Source organism: Rhinatrema bivittatum, chromosome 6 (genome assembly GCF_901001135.1).
Source record: "Rhinatrema bivittatum chromosome 6, aRhiBiv1.1, whole genome shotgun sequence".
In the NCBI taxonomy this organism is placed as follows: domain Eukaryota; kingdom Metazoa; phylum Chordata; class Amphibia; order Gymnophiona; family Rhinatrematidae; genus Rhinatrema; species Rhinatrema bivittatum.
In genome coordinates, this window is record NC_042620.1 from 17,629,906 (window position 1) to 17,657,479 (window position 27,574).

A 27,574-nucleotide genomic window follows, 5' to 3' on the forward strand; every position below is an offset into this window, starting at 1 on the left:
CCCTGTGTGGAGTCTTCACTCCCCATGACCCAAGGGCCCACTACTAGTTCAAGACACACAGAACATAACAGATTGCTAACTCCATGGACCCGGCTCAGCTCTCAGCCTTGCAGGCCATTCCTGGCCTGGCCCAATGGATCACCGAACAGCAGAGGTCTCTCGATACTTTGGCTACTGCCTTTAACCAGCTGCACTCCAGACTGAAGGATTCTTTTACTTCCAGCGAGAATGCATCGCCCCCGGTGGTTACCGGGTGAACTACAGTTCCTCTACCAGCTCCTACACGTTTCACAGGAGACTCCCTGTTGTGTAGGGGCTTCCTCAATTAATGCTGTATGCACTTCGCTTTACAACCAGTTTACTTCCCTACTGCTAGGGAGGAGGAATAGCCTAGTGGTTAGAGCAGTGGGCTATGAACTAGGAGACCAGGGTTCGAGTCCTGCTGTCCGCTCCTTATTATCTTGGACAAGTCACTTTACCCTACATTGCCTCAGGTACAGACTTAGATTGTAAGCCCTCTGGGGATAGGGAAATACCTCCAGTACCTGAATGTAAACCAATGTGATATCTCAGATTGAATGCCAGTATATATAAATAATACTACCAAGACTACATACATTTTGTCCTTATTGGATGGAAAGGCCCTGGCCTGGGCTTCACCCCTATGGGAGCGCAATGATCCAATTCTTAATAACTTGCCTGGGTTTCTGGTTCTCTTTAAGCCAGTGTTTGATGATCCCGCTTGCCAGTCCATTGCCAGTTCTACACTCCTGGATCTACAACAGGGAACTAAACCACTCCTGGACTACGTGATTGAATTCAAAACTCTGTCTTCCAAACTCCTATGGGATTCAAGTTGCCTTAGAGCTATATTTCTACGCGGTCTCAATTCCCGCATAAAAGATGAACTTGCCGCCTGGGAGTTACCTGAGACTTTAAGCTCCCTGATGAACCTTGCTGGGCTACTGTATAAGTGAAACTCGGCTGAGGTGAAACCTCTGAAGAAACATGTATCCAATGGTATCCGTTCACAGAATCTACCGCCCACTCCAGTCCAGGCTACACCTAACCCTGAAGAGGAAGATGAACCTATGCAATTAGGCCGTAGCCATCTGACTGCCAAGGAAAGGCACTTCTGTAAAAAAGATGGGTCTGTGCATGTATTGCGGGAAGACCGGTCATGCAGTTCAAACCTGCCCTATCTATCTGGGAAACACGCAGACCTAGGATACGCTGGAGGACTCTTCCTAGGTCTAACTGCTCCTTTTTCTCTACTGACTCTTCCTGTCTCTATCATCTCTGGGCCTCTCAAGTTCACCACCCAAGCCCTGGTCGACTCGGGTGCAGGTGGGAACTTTATTCTCAAAAGATTGGTTGAACATCTATGACTCCCTACTAAGCCAGTACCCAAACCACTGCTCCTCTCGTCCATTCGCGGAAAGCCCTTGCCTGGATAAGTAACAACTACTATACAGCCTGTCTGTCTACATACTGGATCCTTACATACGGAGACCATCATGTTCCTGGTTCTCGAAAAAGTCATCCACCCCATTGTGCTTGGCATACCCTGGCTACAGGATCATTCTCCACAATTTAATTAGTCATCTATGGAGCTATCCCAATGGGGCCCTGACTGCCATGACAGATGTCTAAAAAAAATAACTCCCTTGCCATGTATGGCTACTACTTCCGCTAGTCCTAGTCTACCACCTCAGTATGCTTCTTTTCAAGACGTATTCTCAAAGCAAGCTGCAGATGTACTTCCACCGCATAGATCCTTTGACTGTGCCATCAATTTAAAGCCCAATTCCGAACTACCCAGAGGAAGAGTTTATCCACTCCTCTTATCTGAGACTGAGGCCATGTTGGCTTATATCCCAGAGAATCTGCAGAAAGGGTTAATTAGACCCTCTAAATCGCCGGCAGGAGCCAGGTTCTTTTTCATCAGCAAGAAGGATGAATCCCTTCGCCCTTGCATTGACTACAGAGGTCTGAACAAGATCACCATCAAAGATCGATATCTATTACTGTTAATTTTGGAACTATTTGATCGGCTCCAGGGGGTGAAGATTTTCACAAAATTGGATCTAAAAGGTGCCTACAACCTCGTTCGTATTCATCATGGGGATGAGTGGAAAACGGCACTTAATACTCGTGATGGCCACTTTGAATATTTAGTGATGCCTTTTGGCCTCTGTAATGCCCTGGCCGTATTTCAAAATATGATGAACACATTTTGCGTGATCTAGATGACATCATCATCTTTTCCCATGATGTGCAAACCCACCAAACTGATGTCATTACTGTCTTACAGTGGCTTCGAGATAACCGCTTGTACGCCAAGCTTGAGAAGTGTGCCTTTTATCAAGAGTCTGTTCCATTCTTTGGGTACATCGAGTCCAGTAAGGGTTTTCAGATGGACCCTCAGAAGACAAAAAGCATACAAGACTGGCCTCAATCCACTGGTATCAAGGCTCTACGCTGCTTCCTTGGCTTTACAAATTATTATCACTCCTTTATCAGGACTATTCTACCTTGACAGCTCCCCTTACTGCGATGATGAAAAAAGGAGCTAACCCTTCACAATGGTCTCCAGAAGCCATCTCTGCATTCCAAGTGCTCAAAAAAGGCTTTCCTCCAGAAACCCTGCTTATGTCACCCTGATCCTCACAAAGCCATTCATTGTCGAGGTGGATGCCTCAGATGTCGGCGTTGGGGCTGTGCTTAGCCAGTACAGCGATACTCTCGTTCTACATCCCTGCTCATTCTTCTCGAGACGCTTCTCACCAGCAGAGAGGAATTACGGCATCGGTGATAAGGAACTGCTTGCCATCAAGCTTACGTTTGAAGAGTGGTGTCCCTGGTTAGAAGGTGCCCAGCATCAGATAACCGTGTTCACTGACCAATATTTAAAAAGGGCTCCAGGGGTGATCTGGGAAACTGCAGACCGGTTAGCCTGACTTCAGTGCCAGGAAAAATAGTGGAAAGTGTTCTAAACATCAAAAACACAGAACATATAGAAAGACATGGTTTAATGGAACAAAGTCAGCATGGCTTTACCCAGAGCAAGTCTTGCCTCACAAATCTGCTTCACTTTTTTGAAGGAGTTAATAAACATGTGGATAAAGGTGAACCGGTAGATGCAGTATACTTGGATTTTCAGAAGCCGTTTGACAAAGTTCCTCATGAGAGGCTTCTAGGAAAAGTAAAAGTCATGGGATAGGTGGCGATGTCCTTTCGTGGATTGCAAACTGGCTAAAAGACAGGAAACAGAGAGTAGGATTAAATGGACAATTTTCTCAGTGGAAGGGAGTGGACAGTGGAGTGCCTCAGGGATCTGTATTGGGACCCTTACTTTTCAATATATTTATAAATGATCTGGAAAGAAATACGACGAGTGAGATAATCAAATTTGCAGATTACACAAAATTGTTCAGAATAGTTAAATCACAAGCAGATTGTGATAAATTGCAGGAAGACCTTGTGAGACTGGAAAATTGGGCATCCAAATGGCAGATGAAATTTAATGTGGATTAGTGCAAGGTGATGCATATAGGGAAAAATAACCCATGCTATAATTACACAATGTTGGGTTCCATATTAGGTGCAACAACCCAAGAAAGAGATCTAGGCGTCATAGTGGATAACACATTGAAATCGTCGGTTCAGTGTGCTGCGGCAGTCAAAAAAGCAAACAGAATGTTGGGAATTATTAGAAAGGGAATGGTGAATAAAACAGAAAATGTCATAATGCCTCTGTATCGCTCCGTGGTGAGACCGCACCTTGAATACTGTGTACAATTCTGGTCGCCGCATCTCAAAAAATATATAATTGCGATAGAGAAGGTACAGAGAAGGGCGACCAAAATGATAAGGGTAATGGAACAGCTCCCTTATGAGGAAAGACTAAAGAGGTTAGGACTTTTCAGCTTGGAGAAGAGACAGCTGAGGGGGATTTGATAGAGGTGTTTAAAATCGTGAGAGGTCTAGAACGGGTAGATGTGAATCGGTTATTTACTCTTTCGGATAGTAGAAAGACTAGGGGGCACTCCATGAAGTTAGCATGTGGCACATTTAAAACTAATCGGAGAAAGTTCTTTTTTACTCAATGCACAATTAAACTCTGGAATTTGTTGCCAGAGGATGTGGTTAGTGCAGTTAGTATAGCTGTGTTTAAAAAAGGATTGGATAAGTTCTTGGAGGAGAAGTCCATTACCTGCTATTAAGTTCACTTAGAAAATAGCCACTGCCATTAGCAATGGTAACATGGAATATACTTAGTTTTTGGGTACTTGCCAGGTTCTTATGGCTTGGGTTGGCCACTGTTGGAAACAGGATGCTGGGCTTGATGGACCCTTGGTCTGACCCAGTATGGCATTTTCTTATGTTCTTATTTATTATAGAACAACATTCGCTGTACTGTATCAGCCCGAATGTTATTTACGCCCTGAAAAAAAATGTAGCAAATTTCTGAGGCAAGACTTCCCTTGGCTAAATCTATGTTGACTTTGTCCCATTAAACTATGCTTATCTATATGTTCAGCAATTTTGTTCCTACCATTTTGCCTGGCACAGATGTCAGACTCACTGGTCTGTAATTTCCTGGATCTCCCCTTGATCCCTTTTTAAAAATTGGCTTTGTTTGGGAAGGGCACAGAATTGTGGTATCGGGATAACTGGGACCCTGTCTCATCCCCCACTCAGGCTACGAAACTGAAGATAAATCATATTAGTGAATATAATTTCTCATGTGGTACTCCCCACACCAAGCATAGAGGGAATTCATTATCCAGACTTGGGGGGGGGGGAATGTTCTGTTTAACTGTTTCAAAATATTCTTTTTCTTAGTATGTTTTTACTGTTATGATTCATATTTTATATTTCTTAATTTTTTTTATTTGGCATTTTATGATTCATGGTGGTGTTTCTCTTTTTCATTGTTGCATAAAGAATCAACTTGTTGCAGTTTCCAGTTCAGATTTGTCTGCACATTTCTATTTATTCTTTATGATCTCTTTATTCTATATTTGGTGAGGGTCTGTGTTTTGCATGTATGACCGAGGTAAGGTATTCTACTAGCAAGTAGTTTCCATGATAGGATCTATAGTAGCTTGGCTTGTTCTGTTTTTCGTAGTAGGAGGTGCATTAGTGTTTTAGGGGCCAGTATAATATTTGTAGTTTTGTCTTTTCATAGTGTAGCCGGTTCCCTGTGTGGGTGGTGATCCTCAACCAAGGGTGCTACAAGTCCATATGGGTGAGAAACTAGTCTCCTAGGCCCCTGACATGGTCATTCACAGTCTCAATCACAGATCCACACTCTAAGCTCATGGATCTCCAAAAGGTACAAAATGGTCAAGAATAGAAGGAAGCCAGAATCAGCAAAATGGTTAGAAACCAGGACTGAAACTATTGTCCTTCCGTTCAAAGCACTTGGTGTAGAAAGGGAGAAAAAACCTTTGAGTTTACTGTAATTTAAAGAAAAGTATCTAGGCTAAAATCACCAAAATCAAACCAGGATACAACTGATCACCAAAATAAAACATATGCTTTCCTTGTCCATTTTAGATCTTTTTACTTCTCTCCTATCTCTTGCATCTTCATCCATAGAAAATATATCCTCAGCAGTGAGGGTGGGGTAACCAGAGTGTAGCTCCAGCATAAACTGGTCAGATGGAAAAAATATATCCCCAAGCACAAACATGTTAAAATGGGTCCCAACAAGTCCAAAAAACCGTCAACTATACTCCAAACTCTCAAAAGTCTCAATCCTTCTCTTCACCTACACTGTAAAGTGGTCTTTGATCCAATCTTTTGGGATACCAGAGCTCCACCCTTCCCTTTGGACTGGTCAGTCTTCATCCAAAAAAATTCCTTCAAAGAATTAACAGTTCTCCAATCTCTTGCTTGAGATCCGGGGGAAATCTCTAGCTCTCCAGCCTTCAGTTTCGCTGTCTCTCTAGACGCTTTCCCGCTCCTCAGCTCCTAACCCACTGTCTTTCTCATGAAACCCAAGGATAGTTTCTGGGCTCCTCTCTCGTCCTCTGCCGCCTTCTCCCTGAAGTCTGAGCATGAATAAGGGAGATTTTTATATCCCACCGAAACCTCCCACAAAAAGGGTGGGGATAAAGTTAGGGGAGGATTTTTCAACAGGCAAACGTGTCCTCCCACCGCCCATGCTGGAAAAATACTGGGAAGCTATTAGTGACAGGCAAAGCCCTGTCACAATAGGTAGGGCTGTTACTGTTTGCGTGCTGGCTGTTAGTGCTGTTTTAGTATGGGAGGTTTACTAAATTGTCATTGAAATTGTGTATTCATGGCTTTCTAAGGGTCAAGCCCATACCCAACGCGCATTACAATATGCTCAATGCCATATGGATTCAAGTGTCTTCTTTGCAGGGTTTTCTAGTGGGCACCACAGCAGCACATGATATTTTAAGTGATATTTTTACCTTGGAAGACTGTACTTTGAATGACCTTTTTTATGTAAAATCTATTATAATGCCTGATTTTTCCTTGTGTGTAGAGAGAGGGCCATAGGAGGGAGGGTTGTAAGGTTCATCTAAGATATCTGATACCTTTGCACCGGCCCTGGTCCAGAATCATGTGCAGACAGTGCGCATGAAGAGGAAAAAAGAGACCATAGCAGTGGTTGTCAAATGGTAGTTTTGTACTGGCCTAAAATGATTTCATAGTTTATGGCTTGTGTGGGCCATGGGGTAATCCATATTAGATTAAAAATATACAGAATAAAACTGAGCATTCCTTGGTTTTTGGAAAAAAAAATTCACTACTTCTCTTTTCAGTGGCAGACCTGTACTGGAAAGTTGACTTTTAGGGTGAAGTCAGCTTTCGCCCCAGTAGTGCAAAGGACCCCCCATCTGAGTGAGCACAGAGAGACTTTTGCCCCATTGGCTGCCCACAACACTCTGTTCGTTCATTTCTTTTCTGGGGTATCTAGTTCTTCCTAACAGTGACCAGTCTAATTGTGGTCCCTGTATGCTCCCTCAGAGAGTTGTGGGTCTCCTTTCTCACTTATTTCAAGGGGATACCACTCCAGTCTCCTCTTCTCCCGTTATCTCTCCTAACTTCTGAGGCATCAGCAGCTGAGTAGGATTTTCCATGTTTTGTTAACCAGCTGGAGGGGGGCGGACATTTTTTTATGTGGACCTCTTCATGGTGACCCACCAGGGACTTTTAAGGTGAAGTCAGCTTTTCGCCCCAGTAGTGCGAGTGAGCACAGGGAGACTTTTGCCCCATAGGCTGCTCACAACACTCTGATCGTTCATTTCTTTTCCGGGGTTTGCATTGGTGTGAATTTCTGTGACTTTAAGTAATTCTACAAGAAGCATGCGGATGAGAAGGGGGGGTGGGCTATAGGGACCTGGGGAAGGCGACAGAAAATGCATTGGCCCTCGGGCACCGGAGACCCTCGGTGTGCCTCTGCATGGTGGCCAGACAGTGGTACGCTTCTGGATCTAGCCAGGTGGGCTGGGCACAGGTGGTCTCTTCCCTGCCTTTAAAACAAAGATTTCCCATGCTGGCTTTGAAGGCTCAGTTTAGCCGTAACGGTTTTCAGTAAGCAGCCAGCAACTTAGTTCTGAGGAGATGGAAGAGCAGAAACATCCAATCAGCATGAATTTGAAAGCGTGATTGTTATCTGTATTTTTCTTTCCGTCATGAATATCTGCTACTGTTTCGACCTCCGCGGATAAACGGAAACCTCAGAATACATGAGTTTGGTGTGTGGAGTGCCTATGTACAGCAGTTCTGCCGTCCAGGGTCCATGTCAACATCTACGAGAATCTCTAAGAGGGACTTTCACCCCTCTACCTCTATATGCGGGACAGAGGATGGCTACGTACGTATTGCACAGTGCCAGAAAGGTGCTTTTCTTGGCAAGTACAAAAGTGGAATGAAACAGTAGGGGAGAATAAATCACAAAAAGAATACACCTGAGAATTTTTGAAGTGGTGGAAAATAAGGTGTAGTAAGGAGGATGAACTATTTCTGTTGAAGGCCTTGTGTGGCACACGCAGTCCGTCTTTCAGGTGGACCAGCTCTCCCTCTCTCGCCTCCTGCTCCCATTCCCACCCAAAATGTAACAGTCGAAGATTCCCTGCCCACATACATTCCCGCTTTAAGCCTTAAAGGTAATGGGTTACGAGCAACTGTTTAGGGAATCCGTGCAAGAGTCGCTCTTGTCCACCAGGAGCAAGACTGTATGTTGCCACTGTGCTGGTCTTGACAGAGAGCTTCCACTGTAGCGTGCAGAGCCCAGGCACGGCTGCGCGCTACAAGGCCCTGCTAACTTGCTGATCCCAGGCACGAAAGGAATTTGCATGGCAGCGAGTCGTGAAACAGGAGCCCCCCACGGCCCTTTTGAAATGTCTTGTATTTGCCAGCAGACGATATGACACCTTTTATCACCTCGCGGGCAGGCTGGATCACGTAGAGTGTTGCATAAGTCAAGGACGCATAAAAGGCAGCAACACAACGGGAATTCCAAAAGATTTAGTTACAAAGTTGCACCAGCTTCCTGGAATCCCTGCTCCACCGGCTTCTGGGAATATAAAAGAGACGTGGGCATGCGGTGGGAAGATGTTTTAGCTACAGAGCTCACATTCGGCAGGGGGGGGGGGGGGTGGTAAGGGGAAGAAGGATCCAATCAACAAACTCCTAGCCGTTTTTCCCTTAGTGGAGTGCTGGTGGAAGTCAAAGCAATGCTGGCTTAGTGTAAACAGACTGCTGCTATCATAACATTGTAAAGGAGAAAGATTCTCAAAGAAATGATTGTGCCCAGAACTGGAATGTACTTTGGCAGAGCAAGTATTAAAAAAAAAAATGAAAAAGACATAGCACCCTTCTCCAATGTAGTTGGCGTCTGGCTGCCTATGGTTTCAAAAAGAACGAGAGAGTCAAAAAAAACAGTCCCCGTGTCATCACGGGGCTTCCGCACGTGCCAATGTGTCCTAAAGAATTAGCAGGTGGTATGGCCTAGTGGTTATAGCACACATCTGTGGACTGTCATCCGCTGACCGCCCATGGAACCATTTGCGGCTCTGTCCGTGCGACCTTGCCTGACCCTCTCATCCGTCGCTGGGGATTCTGTTACTCTTCTCTCCTTCCCTTTCACGCTAGGGCCGATGGGTGCCGGGGAGCGAACGCAGCTGATGGGTTGACACCCGAGTGTGACCGCGCTTTATTTGCTACAGACAGGAGCCTGCTGCTGCTGGGACCACGGTGATGGGGGTCGGTTGTATGTTTCTGATCTTTTGGCAAAAATCAGCACAGGTGGCAGTAGCAATGACTGAGAAGATAACACCATCTATTATTGTTCCCTTAAATCAGTACAGAAGAACCAGATGTCTGCCTGCTACCTAAGAATCAACCAGCAGTCACTTAAGTACCATAAAGGAGCAATCATCCACGATCCATTTAACGAGGAATCAGTGAGTGGCCAAACGAGATCCAGTTTTGAGCCTTTTCTATTGCTTTGTGTGTCCACGTTTCTAACTCACTCTCGTGTCATTTTATTATTCTCTTGCATTAATGATTTTTCCAGTCTTTTCCCCTCCAGCGTACGCTCCTTTCCCATTCCACATTCTTTTACATCACCATGGCGTCGCCAGGCTCCACATGCACCCTTTTCTACGCACGCAGCTTGTAGCTCACTTTCCAAGAGGAACATACCACGTTACGCGTGTGCCCTGGGTCCGGATCCAAGCAGCGTGCACACGCCTTTATGCCATTTACTCTCCCCCCCATCTTAAGAACACCCCCATGGCAAGACCCTGTTTACTGTGTCCGAATGTCCATGTGATGTGAAAATCCCACACCCTCTCACCAGGGCAGTCTAGACTGCTCCGAAAAGCGTCATTCCTAGTGACACTTTTCATAATTCTTGATGAAACCCCCAGTTTGAAATAACAATACTAGATGAGCATTGTATATCTAATGTTTTCTTATTTACATAAACGTTTAAGTTAATTATTGTTTATATGATTTTCTGTTCTTTGAGTTTTTATAAAGTAGTTGCCAATTTTTTTCTTTTTACCATTACAAGTTATATCATTGATAATGACTCCCTTTGTATTTTTATTCTCACTTATTTTATTTTCTTGTTTTAATTTTTGTTTTTTGATTTTACTATTATTATAATTATTCTCCTATTTTATGTTACTATTGTAAACCGCTTTGAACAGTAATATCACTGAAAAAACGGTATAGAAATGTTTTAAATAAATAAATAAGAGTAAAGGCCTTTGTAAGATTATGAAGCAAACAGGAGATATGGTACCAGAGCCCAACCATTTTTCTCATATTCAGATTATTGCAATCAGTGGTCCGCAGGCCACCCTTACCTCCAGCCCCAAGCCCGCTTGAAGTTTCCTGACATAAGAGCATTGGAGGAGCGACGCCGCTGAACCTGACAATGGCTGCCCCTAGGTGCGTGCGTGTCCAACCTGCCTCCACTTAAAGTGCCCGTGGTGGGAAATCCCCCATGGCGTGCTCAGATGACATCAGGAGCTTCGGGCAATAAATAGCTCACTTCTCTTGCGATCCTTGCCTCAGCAATAGGTTGACTACCTTTGGTAGAGCTAGTTGCCTCTGCATGTTCCTGGTCTCCATTCCTGTGCTCCCGATCATTGTCTTGGAAGTTCCTGATCTTCTTTCTGAGTTATTTGTAGTCAGTCTTCAGTTCTTCAGTGTCTTCTCCTGCCCGCCTGTGCTGTTCCTCGCCTCCCTGCCTGCCTCTCCATCCCTTTTTCTCTCAGATGGATCTTTGGTTTTGACTTTGGCATGCTTGACTCTTGACTATGACTGAACTAAAGCTGCCACTGACCACTGCCTGATTCTCGACTATGATTGAACTTTGCCTGCCACTGACCACTGCCTAACTCTCGACCATGCCTGAATGTTGCCTGCCTTGACCACTGCTTGTCTCCAACCACACCTGCACCTATCCTGCCCCAGACCCTGGTCTGTAACTCACCTATCTCCACGGACATCCACCTCATCTACAGAGGTCCACGCCTAAGTCCTGCTGGCCCTGGCATACGAGGATTCAACCTAAAGGGAATGAGGGCTGGTATAGGTGAAGCTGGCGAGAATACAGGAAGGTCTCGCACTGCGAGGAGGAGCTGAAGGATGGACTTCCTGTGCTGTGGCCACCTACTTCTGCCACTGGTGGGATCGGGTCCACCGGCGACACTATGGGCCTCCTTCGTCTGCTGCCGGTGGGTCAGAGCAAAGGTCCATCTCCACTAGTGGCCAGTGAAGCTCCCAAAGAACGGATCCAATCCTTCTTACTCATAACCACTGATACGCGGTGGCTTCCCCAAGTCTACACACTTTTTTAAACCCAGCTACCCTATTTGCTTTCACCACTTCCTCTCTCAACGGATCCCACAGTTTAATTGTGCACTGGGAGAAAAAATACTTTGGGGCTGATGCAATACAGTGCACTCACACGAGCGCACTGTTTAACCCGCTGTCGGACGCAGGTTAAATAGGCGCTAATCCACCCCCTAATGCAATAGGGGGATTAGCGCCTATATAATGCGCATCCAACGTGGAGTGAATGAGTTAGCGCTCATCACATGCAAATGCATGTGAATGAGGCTATTACTCATTCACTCTGCATTCAAAAAAATAAATGTGCGTCTCAGACGCACATTTATCGCTCAGATATTAACGCTTGCCTGGAGCAGGCGTTAATAGCTGAGCGCACGTAGAAGTACAAAAAAGCAGAAAATACTGCTTTTCTGTACTTCAATTAAAAAAAAAAAACCCCTCGGCAAACCGCCGAGTTATAAAGACCAACGTTGGTAAACTCGAGTTTATCGGCATCTGTTTTCATTACTGGCAGACAGCCGGTTATGAAAACCGATGCAGATTTTACCGGCGTCGGTCCTCATAACCGGCAGCTGCCGCGGGGGTCGCGTTAGCAAGGAGGCGCTAAGGTCGCACAAGCGACCCTAGCGCCTCCTTGCTAGTGCGACCTCCCTAATTTGCCTATTGCGTGGCGTCCCCCCCCCCCCCCTTGCGGGCGCCATGCATGCATTAACAAAGCGGGCGCTGAAAAGTCAGCCCCCGCTTTCCGCAAAATTTATTGCATCGGCCCCTTTCTCTGATTTATTTTAAAAGTGCTACCAATAGCTTTGAGGAGTGTCCCCTAGTCCTAGTACAACTGGAAAGAGTAAATAAAACCGTTCCTTGATTACCTATTTCACATCACTCATGATTTCATAGACCTCTATCATATCCCCCCCCTCAGCCGTCTCTTCTCCAAGCTGAACAGTCCTAACCTCTTCAGTCTTTCCTCATAGGGGAGCTGTTCCATCCCCTTTATCATTTTGGTCGCCCGGTATGATATAAAATAATTAATTTATGCCGGCTGTGCAAAACAGATCTGTAGACTCTCTGGGTTAATACATTTAAATCGCATTAGTAATCGTGGTCTCAAATTACCATTACTAAATCTAAAATGTAGCTTCTCCGTGTGTTTGTCCTTATTATTTATCCTGTAACCTTGAAGGTTCAGTTGAGATCTCTTGGTAAGAGGCCAGCACTTTTGCTCTGAGCAGTTGGGAGAGAGGAGACGTCTACCCAGCCAGAACAAAAACAAAAACAATGACTGCATTTTCTTTCTGTTGTAAATATCTGGAGCAGCTCCAGCTCAGCAATAAACCCGGAGCCTTCAGAACGCCAGCCCCCTGGGTGGCGTGTGCCTTTGCACAGCAACTCTGTGATTCCCCCTGCCATGGAGGGCTCATTCCAGCATCCACAAGGCCTCGTAAATGTGACTCACACCCCACAACCACCACCACCAGGACCTCCCATGTGCAGGACAGGGGTGGCTCCAATGGTTTATTCTAAAAAGAGCGCACTGATTCACGTATTACATCATTCATGCTAACCTTGGATGGGAGCGTTAGCCCGAAGAATCCTGTGTGAGATATCAATCAGAAACGGAGGGTAACTGTTGTGTGACAAATGACAGGTATGATTTAACGAGCAGGGATAGCAACCAGAGGCGTGGCTTCAGGAAAGCTTTCCAACACAGATTTGTAGAAGGGATGGGTGTGGGTCTATGGGGGGATAGACGGCACGAGTGGAGGTTGTTTGTGAGGGATGTCTGTGCGTTGCGTAGATGGGTGGATGCGGAGGAGTGTATGTGGGGCTACAGGGGTGAGTGTACTGTGGGTGGGTGTATGAGGTATTTGGAGGGCTGAATATAAGGGGGGTTGTATGTTTTTAGGTGAATGACTTTGTGGAGGGTTGTGGGATGTGTTTTTTGGAGAGGTGTGGCTGTGTGTAAGTAGTGAATGTTGAGTGTATGAGTGTAGGTGGAAATTATGTATTGGATGTGTGTGGAGTGATTGTGTGTGTGTGTAAGGGTGTGGTTTGGGCAAGTATATGATTGAGGGTGTGTGGAGGAGGGGATGAATTGAGAAACTGTCATTTATATTTTCTGTCTCTGGAAGGATGTAGAGGTGGCTATTCTGGGTAGAAGTGTGTGTGTGTGTTATCTGTGTGTGTTGGAGTGAATATATGTAAGTGTATGTTGCGGTTCTGGCCGTGAGCACCGCGGGCAGGCCCTCCCGGACCTGCTCCCGCATCCAAAGGCCTAGCTTGCGGCCTGTTTGGCGGCGTCCCGCTGGGGCTGCGCCGCTGCGAGGTCTCCCATGGACGCCCTGCTCCTAGGCGCGCGCCCGCGCGCACCACTTGGGCGCTTTTCTAGACTGTTTCCCGCCAGTGGTGACTCCGCCCAATTTCTGACATCAGACGCCGTGGCCTTGATAAGCCGGCCGCGGCCATCCAGTCTTTGCCTTGCAACGGGTTTACCTCCCGGTTCCCGCTTCCGCTGTGCCCAGGGGTGACTCGCCTTGCTTCGTCGCTCCGTTCCTGCCTGCCTGCCGCAGAGCCTGCTTGGTTCCTGTTCACCTGCTACAGTTCCTGCCTGGTTCCAGTATTCAAGTCCCACTACAGTTCCTGCTTGGTTCCAGTACCCGAGTCCTGCTACAGTTCCTGCCTGGTTCCAGTATTCAAGTCCCACTACAGTTCCTGCTTGGTTCCAGTACCCGAGTCCTGCTACAGTTCCTGCCTGGTTCCAGTACCCGAGTCCTGCTACAGTTTCTGCCTGGTTCCAGTACCCGAGTCCTGCTACAGTTCCTGCCTGGTTCCAGAACCCGAGTCTTGCTTCAGTTCCTGCCTGGTTCCAGAACCCGAGCCCAGTTACAGTGTCTCTACTGTTCTAGTCTGGTTCCAGTTACCTGTCCTGATCCACAACCCGTCTAAGTCCCAGCGGTTTGGCTCCTACGGGCTCCTCCCGGGGGAGCACCAGCTTCCAGGGTGAAGAGCATCTACGTCCTGCCTGAACATCTGCCTCCCGGCCTGCTGTTCATTAGAGACATTGTCCATCTTTCCCAGTCTCCAGCAGGTCAGCCCAAGGGTCCACTAAAACTGAGACTCCCACAACAGTGTGTGTGTGTATGGGGAGTAGGAATATATAAGAACATAAGAACATAAGAAAATGCCATACTGGGTCAGACCAAGGGTCCATCAAGCCCAGCATCCTGTTTCCAACAGTGGCCAATCCAGGCCATAAGAACCTGGCAAGTACCCAAAAACTAAGTCTATTCCATGTAACCATTGCTAATGGCAGTGGCTATTCTCTAAGTGAACTTAATAGCAGGTAATGGACTTCTCCTCCAAGAACTTATCCAATCCTTTTTTAAACACAGCTATACTAACTGCACGAACCACATTCTCTGGCAACAAATTCCAGAGTTTAATTGTGCGTTGAGTAAAAAAGAACTTTCTCCGATTAGTTTTAAATGTGCCCCATGCTAACTTCATGGAGTGTCCCCTAGTCCTTCTACTATCCGAAAGAGTAAATAACCGATTCACATCTACCCGTTCTAGACCTCTCATGATTTTAAACACCTCTATCATATCCCCCCTCAGTCGTCTCTTCTCCAAGCTGAAAAGTCCTAACCTCTTTAGTCTTTCCTCATAGGGGAGTTGTTCCATTCCCCTTATCATTTTGGTAGCCCTTCTCTGTACCTTCTCCATCGCAATTATATCTTTTTGAGATGCGGCGACCAGAATTGTACACAGTATTCAAGGTGCGGTCTCACCATGGAGCGATACAGAGGCATTATGACATTTTCCGTTTTATTCATCATTCCTTTTCTAATAATTCCCAACATTCTGTTTGCTTTTTTGACTGCCGCAGCACACTGAACCGACGATTTCAATGTGTTATCCACTATGACACCTAGATCTCTTTCTTGGGTTGTAGCACCTAATATGGAACCCAACATCGTGTAATTATAGCATGGGTTATTTTTCCCTATATGCATCACCTTGCACTTATCCACATTAAATTTCATCTGCCATTTGGATGCCCAATTTTCCAGTCTCACAAGGTCTTCCTGCAATTTATCACAATCTGCTTGTGATTTAACTACTCTGCACAATTTTGTGTCATCTGCAAATTTGATTATCTCACTCGTCGTATTTCTTTCCAGATCATTTATAAATATATTGAACAGTAAGGGTCCCAACACAGAACCCTGAGGTACTCCACTGTCCACTCCCTTCCACTGAGAAAATTGCCCATTTAATCCTACTCTCTGTTTCCTGTCTTTTAGCCAGTTTGCAATCCACGAAAGGACATCGCCACCTATCCCATGACTTTTTACTTTTCCTAGAAGCCTCTCATGAGGAACTTTGTCAAACGCCTTCTGAAAATCCAAGTATACTATATCTACCGGTTCACCTTTATCCACATGTTTATTAACTCCTTCAAAAAAGTGAAGCAGATTTGTGAGGCAAGACTTGCCCTGGGTAAAGCCATGCTGACTTTGTTCCATTAAACCATGTCTTTCTATATGTTCTGTGATTTTGATGTTTATAACACTTTTCACTATTTTTCCTGGCACTGAAGTCAGGCTAACCGGTCTGTAGTTTCCCGGATCGCCCCTGGAGCCCTTTTTAAATATTGGGGTTACATTTGCTATCCTCCAGTCTTCAGGTACAATGGATGATTTTAATGATAAGTTACAAATTTTTACTAATAGGTCTGAAATTTCATTTTTTAGTTCCTTCAGAACTCTGGGGTGTATACCATCCGGTCCAGGTGATTTACTACTCTTCAGTTTGTCAATCAGGCCTACCACATCTTCTAGGTTCACCGTGATTTGATTCAGTCCATCTGAATCATTACCCATGAAAACCTTCTCCATTACGGGTACCTCCCCAACATCCTCTTCAGTAAACACCGAAGCAAAGAAATCATTTAATCTTTCCGCGATGGCCTTATCTTCTCTAAGTGCCCCTTTAACCCCTCGATCATCTAACGGTCCAACTGACTCCCTCACAGGCTTTCTGCTTCGGATATATTTAAAAAAGTTTTTACTGAGAGTTTTTGCCTCTACAGCCAACTTCTTTTCAAATTCTCTCTTAGCCTGTCTTATCAATGTCTTACATTTAACTTGCCAATGTTTATGCTTTGTCCTATTTTCTTCTGTTGGATCCTTCTTCCAATTTTTGAATGAAGATCTTTTGGCTAAAATAGCTTCTTTCACCTCCCCTTTTAACCATGTGTTTATGTCGTGAGGGAGTGGGATGTAGTAGATGCAGGAGAAGGTGGGGTGGGGATGGTTGTGTGTTGTGCATGTGTTTGTATGGGGGTGTTTGTATGTGTGTGGTTTGTTGGAAATGTGTGTGAGAGGTGTATGTGTGTGGTGTGGGTATTAAGAATGTATGTGGTGAGTGGATGTGTGGGTATGTGTGTAGCAGTGTTTGTGTGAGGTGAAGGGTGTGGGAAGAGCATTCGGGTGGCAGTGGGTTTATGTGGGGATGAGATGTGTTTGTGTGTATGTTTATGTAGTGATTGTATATATAGGCGGGGTGCTGATGTAGCAGGGTGTGTAGAAGTATGTTGGGGGCTGTGTGAATGGTACTGTGTGAATGTGTGGAAATGTGTGTAATAAGGGTGTTGTGCGTGAGGTGTGGGTGCTGGGAATGTATGTGGTGAGTGGATGTGTGGCTATGTGTGTAGCAGTGTTTGTAAGGGGGTGGAGGGAATGGGAAGAGCGTGTGGGTGACAGTGGGTTTATGTGGGTATGAGATGTGTATGTTTGTGTAGTGCTTGTATATATAGTTGGGGTGCTGATGTGGTAGGGTGTGTAGAAATATGTGGGGGCTGTGGTAATGATTCTGTAGGTATGTGTGGGAACTTGTGTGGGTGTCGGTGGGTGCATGGCGGGGCAGTGTGATAGGGGTGTGTGTACTGTGAAAGCACCTTTTTGTGCCATCCTTTGCCAGTTGCTTCAGTTATTTTCCCCGTCTCTGTCTGCCTGTGTTGCTCTGTGGCAGAGTGCTGGAAGGATAAGGGGGGGGGGGGGGGGGGGGGGAGAGAGTGTATGGAGCACTGCTCAGCTTTCTAACAGCATGAGTGGAATATTTCCACTACGATTGGAGCTAAGTACGTGGTAGTTTTTAATGTGGGTTATGGGTATCGAACGCAAGGTATAAGATGAAATGGTTAGATTGTTAACAAAGATGTACGATTTTGTATAGATATTAAAAATAAAACATGTTAAGAGGGAGATGGTAAATGATTAGAACTGTAGAGCCGGTGGGGCTGTTACTGCCTGAGGCCCGTTGCGGGTGAGAGATAGTGGATTATAATTAGGCACTTTTCAGCTTGGAGAAGAGACGGCTGAGGGGGGATATGATAGAGGTGTTTAAAATCATGAGAGGTCTAGAACGGGTAGATGTGAATCGGTTATTTACTCTTTCGGATAGTAGAAAGACTAGGGGGCACTCCATGAAGTTAGCATGGGGCACATTTAAAACTAATTGGAGAAAGTTCTTTTTTACTCAACGCACAATTAAACTCTGGAATTTATTGCCAGAGGATGTGATTAGTGCAGTTAGTGTAGCTGGGTTTAAAAAGGGATTGGATAAGTTCTTGGAGGAGAAGTCCATTACCTGCTATTAAGTTCACTTAGAGAATAGCCACTGCCATTAGCAATGGTAACATGGAATAGGCTTAGTTTTGGGGTACTTGCCAGGTTGGAAACAGGATGCTAGGCTTGATGGACCCTTGGTCTGACCCAGTATGGCATTTTCTTATGTTCTCCTCTAAAAATTGTTTTTTCAAAAAAAATTTTGTTTTAATTTTTGGGAGAATTATTGTTTCCCTCTGCATTTTTCAATTATTGATATATCTGGGGAGGAGTTGCTCTTTTTTGGCCCTTTATAATTTGTTCAGATGCTATCCTCCGCCTCTGCTGGTAGGTTATCCCAGGCATCGTGGTTTTCCTTTGCTTAGTGACTTGGCCTGCCTGGTGTGAAGGTAGAGGACTTCACGCACTGCCCGGATAGGATTCTAGAGAGTGCTGGAGAGAGAGCAGGCTCTCGTGGTGACATGTGGGTACCGTCGACGTAGGAAGGCATAAGGCGGAGATTCTGGAGCCTTGACTTGGAGAAGTCTTAGCACAAGTGCCATTCCCTTCTGCTCTTTGGTGCCAAAGAATTGAGGAGACAAAGCAGAACCTGGAGGTGCTGGCAGCACATTGGCTCATAGAAAACTCCTTTGATGCCATCACTGTTGCAGAGTTTTTCCCATCGCCGTTGACAAGCGAAGGTACTACATCTATGTTGGCACCATCAATTTCTCAACACTGAGATACAAATATTAGTGCCAATTAACCAGAAAAATCAGTTTATTTATCCCTTGCTCAGGAAAATGTGACTTGTCTTGTCAAAAACGATTTTGCCAATTTGCCCGATTCTCTACTTCCTCCATCACAGTTAGAGCCATTGCCTGCCATTACGGTGTCCGCAGCTTCAAAATCTTAAACTCAATCCACCTTCCGCCATTTCAAACCGGGCAATAAATATTGCAAACCATAGGTTTCGGAACAGGGTGGGCCACATGGGCCCTGGCCCTACCACTTTTCTGCTGAACAGGAAATGCTACTATGGTCCTCGGCATGTCTCACACTGGTCTAGCGAGACGTACGGATTGGTGCGAGAATACAGGCACTTGCATGGGTGCCTGTATTCTCATGCTGATCCTCATGTCTCGTGAGACTAGTGTGAGACATGTGTTGCACCGGAGGTGGACCCTTGGGCTGAGGTGGGGTTGACGCAACCCGTAGGAAGGATCCTACGGGTCCCCACCATCGGCAGGCAGAGTGGGCTGTAGGATGGAGGCTGGCTGGCGCTTCACCAATACCAGCCCATGTTCCCAGCGGGTTGAGTCTTTGGGTGCCGGGGCCGGCTGAACTTAGGTGGGCCTCCATATGTTGTCGTAGATGAGAGAGTTGGAGACAGCCCAGAGACAGCAACAGGAAATAGGTACAGTTTATACTGGACGAGGTAGGGTCCCGGAGACCCAGGCACAAAAGGAACACAGTCAGACAAGGGGCGCCCGAGCAAGAGCAGGCCGAAGCCTGAATCGGCCAGGTCCAGGACAAAGACTGAAGAGGCATCACGTGGCAAGCTTGAATCGGGGCTGGTGGCAATCTGGAAGCGATGGCAAGCAAGGCTAGAGTCCAGGCAAGGAGACAGACGAACGTGGTCAGGCGAAGCAAAGATCCGGGACTGGAGAGAGGAAATAGAGTAGTCAGGCAATGTAGAGGTCTGGATCTGGAGAGAGGCAACAAAGTAGTCAGGCAATGCAGAGGTCTGGGTCTGGAGAGAGGCAACGAAGTAGTCAGGCGATGCAGAGGTCTGGGTCTGGAGAGAGGCAACAAAGTAGTCAGGCAATGCAGAGGTCTGGATCTGGAGAGAGGCAACGGAGTAGTCAGACAAAGCAGAGGTCTGGATCTGGAGAGAGGCAACGAAGTAGTCAGGCAATGCAGAGGTCTGGATCTGGAGAGAGGCAACAGAGTAGTCAGGCAATGCAGAGGTCTGGATCTGGAGAGAGGCAACAAAGTAGTCAGGCAATGCAGAGGTCTGGATCTGGAGAGAGGCAACGAAGTAGTCAGGCAAAGCAGAGGTCTGGGTCTGGAGAGAGGCAACGAAGTAGTCAGGCAAAGCAGAGGTCTGGATCTGGAGAGAGGCAACGAAGTAGTCAGGCAAAGCAGAGGTCTGGATCTGGAGAGAGGCAACAAAGTAGTCAGGCAAAGCAGAGGTCTGGGTCTGGAGAGAGGCAACGGAGTAGTCGGGCAATGCAGAGGTCTGGGTCTGGAGAGAGGCAACAGAGTAGTCAGGCAATGAAGAGGTCTGGATCTGGAGAGAGGCAACGAAGTAGTCAGGCAATGCAGAGGTCTGGATCTGGAGAGAGGCAACGGAGTAGTCAGGCAATGCAGGGGTCTGGGTCTGGAGAGAGGCAACGAAGTAGTCAGGCAATGCAGAGGTCTGGGTCTGGAGAGAGGCAACGGAGTAGTCAGGCAATGCAGAGGTCTGGGTCTGGAGAGAGGCAACGAAGTAGTCAGGCAATGCAGAGTCAAAGTCCGTGTAGTCAATTCAAGGGAGATCAAATAGTAGAAACACAGGAACCAGGAAACTAGGAAGAAGGAACACTCGAAGAACAGGAACACTAGAATGCGGAGAGAACCTTCAGGAGGCAACGAGTACTCGACCAGCGAGGAGATCTGTTGCAAAGCTAGGGAGCGGAACCTGGGCTTAAGTACCGGTGGCTCTGCTGACATCATCATCTGGGGCCAAGGCCTGGTTCCCGCCGCAGGCCCTTCTTAAGGAGCAGTGAAGCACGAGCGCCTAGGGAGGGGCGCGGTGCGGAATGGCGGCGTCTCTCCGTGGGCCACGGGGAGAGACCCGGAGAGAAACAATTGGAGCAGTAGCTGGACTGGAGACACCAGGGTCTGTAGCTGAACCAGAGGCACCAGGGGTGGCCCGAGGATGGAGCCGAAGGCCCCCCGTTACCAGAGATGAGGGACCAGGCATTGGAGTTGTTGAAGAGAGGTGAGGGGGCCGTGCCGCAGGTCTGCCACGGACGGCACGCTTAACAACATGAGGTACATCGTGTAGTGCCACCAGCAGGAGCACTTCCCACGAAGAAAGCAAGCCAGCCTGCAGGCAGATAAGGAAGGGGGGGGGAGGTTGTTGAGCCGAGGCTTTAAGAATGGGGCAAGTCCTGAGGCTGGAGGCTGGGGCAGGTCCTGAGGCTGGAGGCTGGGGCAGGGTCCTGAGGCTGGAGGCTGGGGCAGGTCCTGAGGCTGGAGGCTAGCTAAGTGATGGGAGGGTCTAATGCTGGAGGTTTGCTGGGAAAAGGGAGGAGGGGGCTCTGAGACTGGGGAAGGAAACCCCCTTCAGGTGAAGCAGGAGAAGAGGTAGGATTAAAGAAAGAGAAAGGTTAGGAGACAAATCATGGAAAGGAATTAGACAGAACAGAGAAGCTCCTACAATCAGCCTGGAGCTGTGAGGTGGTGACAGCCACCAAAGCTGGACCTCCCTAAGATGAATTTGACGAAGAGGGCTCCTGGAGGGGCATAAAAGATGGGTTCAAATGCTAGTGACCCAGTCCTATGGAGCAGGTCTACCGGTAGATAGGGTTACCAACTGCTCCAGATTTTCAGGACAGGTTGATCCAATCCTGGTTTTACTCCCCTGCATGCAGGGACTTATAGTCTTGCTTTTGTTAGGGAATGCAAGAGGGAAATCAGAGAAAGACCCAGCATGCAATGGGGTAAAACCAGGACCGGATCAACCTGTCCTGAAAATCTGGAGCCAGTTAGCAACCCTACGGGCAGAGTGAAGGGCATTAATGGATATCTACGGAGACCCCCTCCCACTACACGGCTCAAATATCTATTTCAGGTGCTGTTAGGACAGCTGAAAAAATATCTCCCAGTGTTTACCCTTTTCCTTTCAAAAGCATTTTGGATGAATTGTGCCCAACTGAGCCCGGGCAATAGCACAAATGACACAAAAGCTACTGGCAGGCACTCTGAGCACCTGAATCCTTTTGTCCCTCTAGTTTCTGAAGTCCCACGCTCTACGCATGGACATTGCAATTTCGTAATGCCACCTTCTTCTCTTCAAAATTACATTTGTTAAGCTTTGGACGCCTCGGCTTAAGGCTGTGAAAAATGTTGACTGAAGAACGACTTTGCGAACCTGATATCAACGTGAATCTACTTTTGGGGGTCTCTGCCATCTCAACTTCTACAGCAGAGCACAGGGAGACTGCGGAGCACAGGGAGACTGGATTTTCTGCTCCTCATCCAAACAGCGCCCTCCCTTGGCAGAGACCTTCTCCCGCTGTCGCGGCCGAGGCTGGTGGGCTACTAAAAGCTGCTGGGTTGCAAGGCCTCTCGATGGCACCTCAGAGGGTGGGCTGTTCGATGCCCTCTTCCCTACTGGGGTCTCCTGCTCAGGAATGGGGTCCGGGGCAGGGAGGGGGAAGCAGGGTTGAAATTTAGGGAAACCGCCCCCAGGGAGGATGTTAGCTGAAGTATCTCGGACATAAACAATTGCTGAGGAGCAAGTTGAACAAGCTTATTTTTACCAAAAAGAAAAAGGATTAGAATTGATCTGGTAGCAAACAATACAAGTATTCAAGCTCTTTAGCATGCACCTCTGGAATAGTATTTGAAGAAAAATCTTTTTGTTAACTGGAGACAATTAGGCAACAATCAGAAACTGCAAATACTTTCCAAATGTTTCTTTTCTGGTAGCAGTGCAAAAAAAGCAATATTAACAATTCTGTTCACTTGATTCCAAGAACCTTCTGCTGGATTCATCTCCAGCTCAGATAAGCATTACTTTTATTCTTTTGTGTGTTGGTCTTCACTTTACTCTGTGTTTACTGTTTAACCTTCAGATCTTTATCATAAGAAACTGTGGGTACTTTTTCTCTTTCCAGGCTCTTCTAAAAACCAAAGAGTCCCTCCTATGGGAAGAAACCTTTTTTTCTTTTTGTCTTTTGTGTTTGCTGTTCACTTTGTGCTGTCTGTGCCTTTGTGTCACTTTCCTATTGAGCTCGGCTTGCTAGTCTGGCCAGACCTAAGGTGTGATTTTCGTAGCTGCGGGCACGCAATTTGGAATCCCAGCACAGTCCGTTGCGATGCAATCTCTGATGCAATGCTCTCTGGTACCGCCACCGTCTTCTCCAGGCGCTGGGTCCTGAGGGCGCAGGGCATCCATACTTCCTCTGTTGGTGTCCACCTCCGGAGGGGAGACATACTACCTAACTATCAGGTCAATACAGTAAAGTGGGGCCGCGGTTACCCCGCTCCTAACCCGCTTTCTACTCACTTTCCGGCCGCGTTAGCCCTTCCTGCGATACACTGTCCCCTTTAACCGATTCTTACCGCCTCTTTAAATCACCGGGTAACCCCTTCCGCACGCGGCATGTATATCAGATGTAAACGATCGAATTAGCTATTCCCTCCCATACAGTAACGCGCCCTGACTATCGCTTTTTTACCCTGCCGTTTTGCCGCGTGTTTAACCTGCTAACTTACCGCCTACCCTTACCCCTGCGTTAGAGGCAGGGGTAAGGGTAGGCGGCAAACTTTCCCCCAGCCCCCGCTCACCTGCCCTGGCCGCGTCAATGGGTGCTGGTCTCCGGGGCAGCCCCAGTCCTCTCCCCTCCTCCCGAAGCAACGAAAGCGGAAAAAAGCGAAAAAAAAAAAAAAGTAGCAACGAAGTGGACGGTTCTCCTACGCTCGGGATTGCCAGTCCTCTCTCCCCTCCTCCTGAAGCAAGGCGCGTAAAGCAGCCTTGCTCCGGGAGGAGGGGAGAGAGAACTGGCAGTGTAAAGCAATGACTTACTTTTTTTGCAGCCCTCCTCCGGAGACGGACATCGGCGGAGACGGACCGCGGCTCCCCTGCCTCCCGGAGATGAAGATGGATGCCTGCACGGGCGAAAGCGGCCCCTGTGCGTGCAATTGGGCCGCTCAAGGCGTGATGTCACGACGTTTGGCGTCACGACATGTGACGTCACGTCTTGAGCGGCCCAATTGCATGCACAGGGGCTGGTTTTCCCGCCTTGCTTCGGGAGGAGGGGAGAGAGGACTGGCAATCTCAAGCGTAGGAGAACCGTCCACTTCCTGGTACCTGTCATTTCAAATGTCATTTGAAATGACAGATACCAGCGTGTCCATGAAGCGTTAGGCCAGCGCACTCAGGATACTGTATAGCGCTCCATACAGTAAAATGGGTTGCGCAGGCCTAACGCTTCACGGATGCTTCTTGGACGCGGCTTGCATTTGCATGCTATTTACATACAGTATCGAGCGGTAGGTGAGCCGGACTGTGCGTGCGGCAACCGCGGGTGCGCCGGGCACTAATGCAGCTCTTCCTACCGCTCCTTACTGTATCGGCCTGTATAATCAACTCGAAAACAAAGACTTCCTCCCTGGCACCGAGTTATCGTCCACAAACTAGAAGTCTTTCTACTGCGACTGTCTGGTGGCTTGGGGAAACTGTTTTAATGTAGCTAAAGAAAATAAATGATCATCAAGAAATCCCTGCTTTAATTTCAGGATAACAGTAGTTACTTTTCAAACAAAAAAATTCCCACTCCCCTCTAAATAGGACAAAAAAATGCCAGCCTTGCTGTTCAGTTTCTTTACAGCACCTGAATGTAAACCGATGTGATATCTCAGATCGAATGTCGGTATATAAAAAGCAATAAATAAATAAATACTATTAATTACCCCGTCCCTCCTTTTCTTGACCTGTAGGGCACAGGAGTCTCCCTGGGATCTGGAATCAAAACTTCTTTTTTATTTCTCTTTTCATTTTCTCTTTCAAATCTCCCAGGGACACACGGTAACTCGGTAACAGCAGTGTTACTGATTCCTGTTGCTGATCCCCTCTGGTGCAGTCTGGCTCCACCACAAATGCTTTTGGGGCTTGACAGAACCGATGCCTTCTACAAAAGCCTCCAACCTTCTGCTCAATTCCCCACATGGAAAATCTATTTCATCCAGAGCAAAATCTTGCTCCACTGATGTCACTATAAAATAGTGCCGCTTTTAAAAACCATTACTTTTCCTGGTACTGCCACTCTCAGCCTTCCTGATGAAAGAACAGAGGGGTCAGTTAGTTCTTTTTAATTTACCTTAGATTTTAAAATAGCTGCGCTGTCCCGAAACAAGGCTCCAGGGGCTAGTCACCTTCCTTTTTAGTGCTTCTACACTAGACATATCACTGACAAAAGTCGCAAGGCTAGCCTCCACAATACACATACAGGGTGCCTGCAGGAAACCCAGGACTGGATTCCTGCTTAGACAGGGGCTTTCCCTGACAAAATAAACGTTCCAAACCAGCCTTGCACAAGTGATGGGGATAGCACCGGCCAGTTTGGCCCAAAGATTTATTTTTAAACTATTTTTCCCTGGAGCCACCTCTTCTTCCTTCCCTCATTTTAAGAGTTAATATTTAGTCACCTTTCTTTAATTGACTTATCCAAAGATTTCTTCCTGTTTGCTTGACATTAAACTATTGTAAAGCTTGTTGCTATGTTATGTTATAATGTGAACCGGGGTGATGTTTTTAACGTGCTCCGGTATATATATAAAAAAAATAAATCTTTAAATAAATAAATAAATAAATAAATAATGGATTTATTTACCGGGATTCACTCTTCTCTCCTTACAGCCGAGCAGAAGGGCTATCCCAGCATCCCTTGCTGCTGTCCCTGCTGTGCTCTGCTCCCATGCCCCTCTATCAGTCCCCGGGGAAGGGGCTGTGCATCCTGTCCCTGCAGGAGCTTGGTAAGTACCCTCTGCTGCTTGTCACCTCTCCCCTTGCCTTTATTTTAATCTATCTTAGTTTTGTTTTATTTTGATTTCTTTTTTTTTTTTTGCCTGCCCCTGAGGTGCTGATATAACCTGGCCCCTTTAAGAGGGTTACCTAGACCAATCCAGAACAGTATACAACAATCAATAATGCTAATATGCCGATTCTTTAATAAACTCTTCTACAGTGCAAACACTTTCTATAGTAAACAAATTTAATTTTTTTTTTTCTGTTTCCTTCAGGGTTGGCCATAGATACAGACAGCAAGAGCCGGTCCTGTTCTCCATTTGGTCCTTTCAGTTCGTTTCCAAAAACCATGACAGGGTGGAAGCCTGTATCCTTTCACGTCTTTTTTTAAATGAGCAGGGGCGGAGTTACCTCATGCAGCAGCATTTTATAGAAACAAAGAAACATAGAAATGACGGCAGAAGAAGACCAATCGGTCCATCCAGTCTGCCCAGCAAGCTTCACACTTTTTTCTCATACTTATCTGTTTCTCTTGGCTCTTAGTAACCTTTGGTTCTATTTCCCTTCCACCCCCACCATTAATGTAGAGAGCAGGGATGGAGCTGCAGCCAAGTGAAATATTAAGTTTGATTAGTTGGTTAAGCAGCAGCATAGCTCTCTGCCGTTGAAGCAGAGATATGCGTGAAGTATTAGTTTTACTTCTCCCCTGCCGTTGAAGCAGAGAGCTATGCTGGATATGCATTGAAAGTGAAGTATGCCTTGAAGGTCACATTAACTATCATCTAATATTGAAATGCCTAATAATTGGTAATTGAATAAGCCTAATAATTGGTAATACCTATAGCCCATGAACCCATCCCTGTTTTTTGTTTTTTTTCTTTTTTTAATTTGGAGATGGCAGCCCTCCATCCTTCCGCTCCGTGAAGGTGGAACACCAACCACTGGCCACTGGCATCCCGCTCCGTGAATGCCTCTGTGGCTACTGCCGCTCCGTGCAGTGTTTTGCTGCCTGCTCTTTATACACGTCCTCTAGACCTGATGGATCCACAGTGTTTATCCCACGCCCCTTTGAAGTGCTTACTTTTAACCAATAGTAAGGCACTTTTTGTGCCTTACTATTGGTTAAAAGGGAGGTTTTAAAAACGGTGGCTGTGGATGTGTGTTGTATGGGGTGCGTGCTTGCTATGTTGAATTTATGGTGAGTGTTCCGTTATAAAGGGGAGTGGTGTGTTTTGTGGGAAGTTTGATGATTGGGGTAATGTATTAAGAGTTTCTCGATGTGGATCTGCAATATATATCTTTTCGGTTTAAATGCGACTCCCCTGATACAGGCACGGTGGTGCCGAAATGCTGCAGCATCAGGAGGGTCATTGAAGAACAGGAGCAAGGAGGTCCCTGGATCCCTTCATCAGCGGGCATGTTTGGCGTTAACCCTGATCAAAATAATGACGGCGCCCTCTCTTAGCATGGATTAAGTGCATAATATAAAAAACTTTGGAGTTCATCATCCTAGTTCTCTCTGGGACATTGGATATTGGATTTTGCACAGTCTGGTTAAACAAATAAACGTGGGAGTAGCTTGCTTGTTACGGCGGTTACTACCCCGAATCAATTAAGCCTGATACTTCACTTTCAATACATATCCAGCGCAGCTCACTGCTTCAATGGCAGGGGGAATGAAGAAATAGGATTTACATCCAGCCAACATCTAACAAGGTATTGATCCGAGCAGTATGAGTATACAAACATCGGGGTAACTTGCTCAATACGACGGTTACTACCTTCAAACATTAAGCCTTATTCTTCACTTTGATGCAGCTCCAACACTGCTCTCTGCATCAGTGGCGGGGGTGGAAGGAAATTAGAACCA

At 46.6% G+C, this 27,574-nt stretch overlaps 1 long non-coding RNA gene across 1 annotated transcript; it reads left to right on the forward strand.

Moving 5' to 3' along the window:
- Positions 1 to 12,771: 12,771 nt before the first annotated feature.
- Positions 12,772 to 26,140, forward strand: LOC115093332. Its single transcript, XR_003857295.1, has 3 exons — positions 12,772 to 13,003; positions 25,597 to 25,712; positions 25,980 to 26,140. It is a non-coding gene; the product is annotated as an uncharacterized LOC115093332 (long non-coding RNA).
- The last annotated feature ends 1,434 nt before the right edge of the window (positions 26,141 to 27,574 follow it).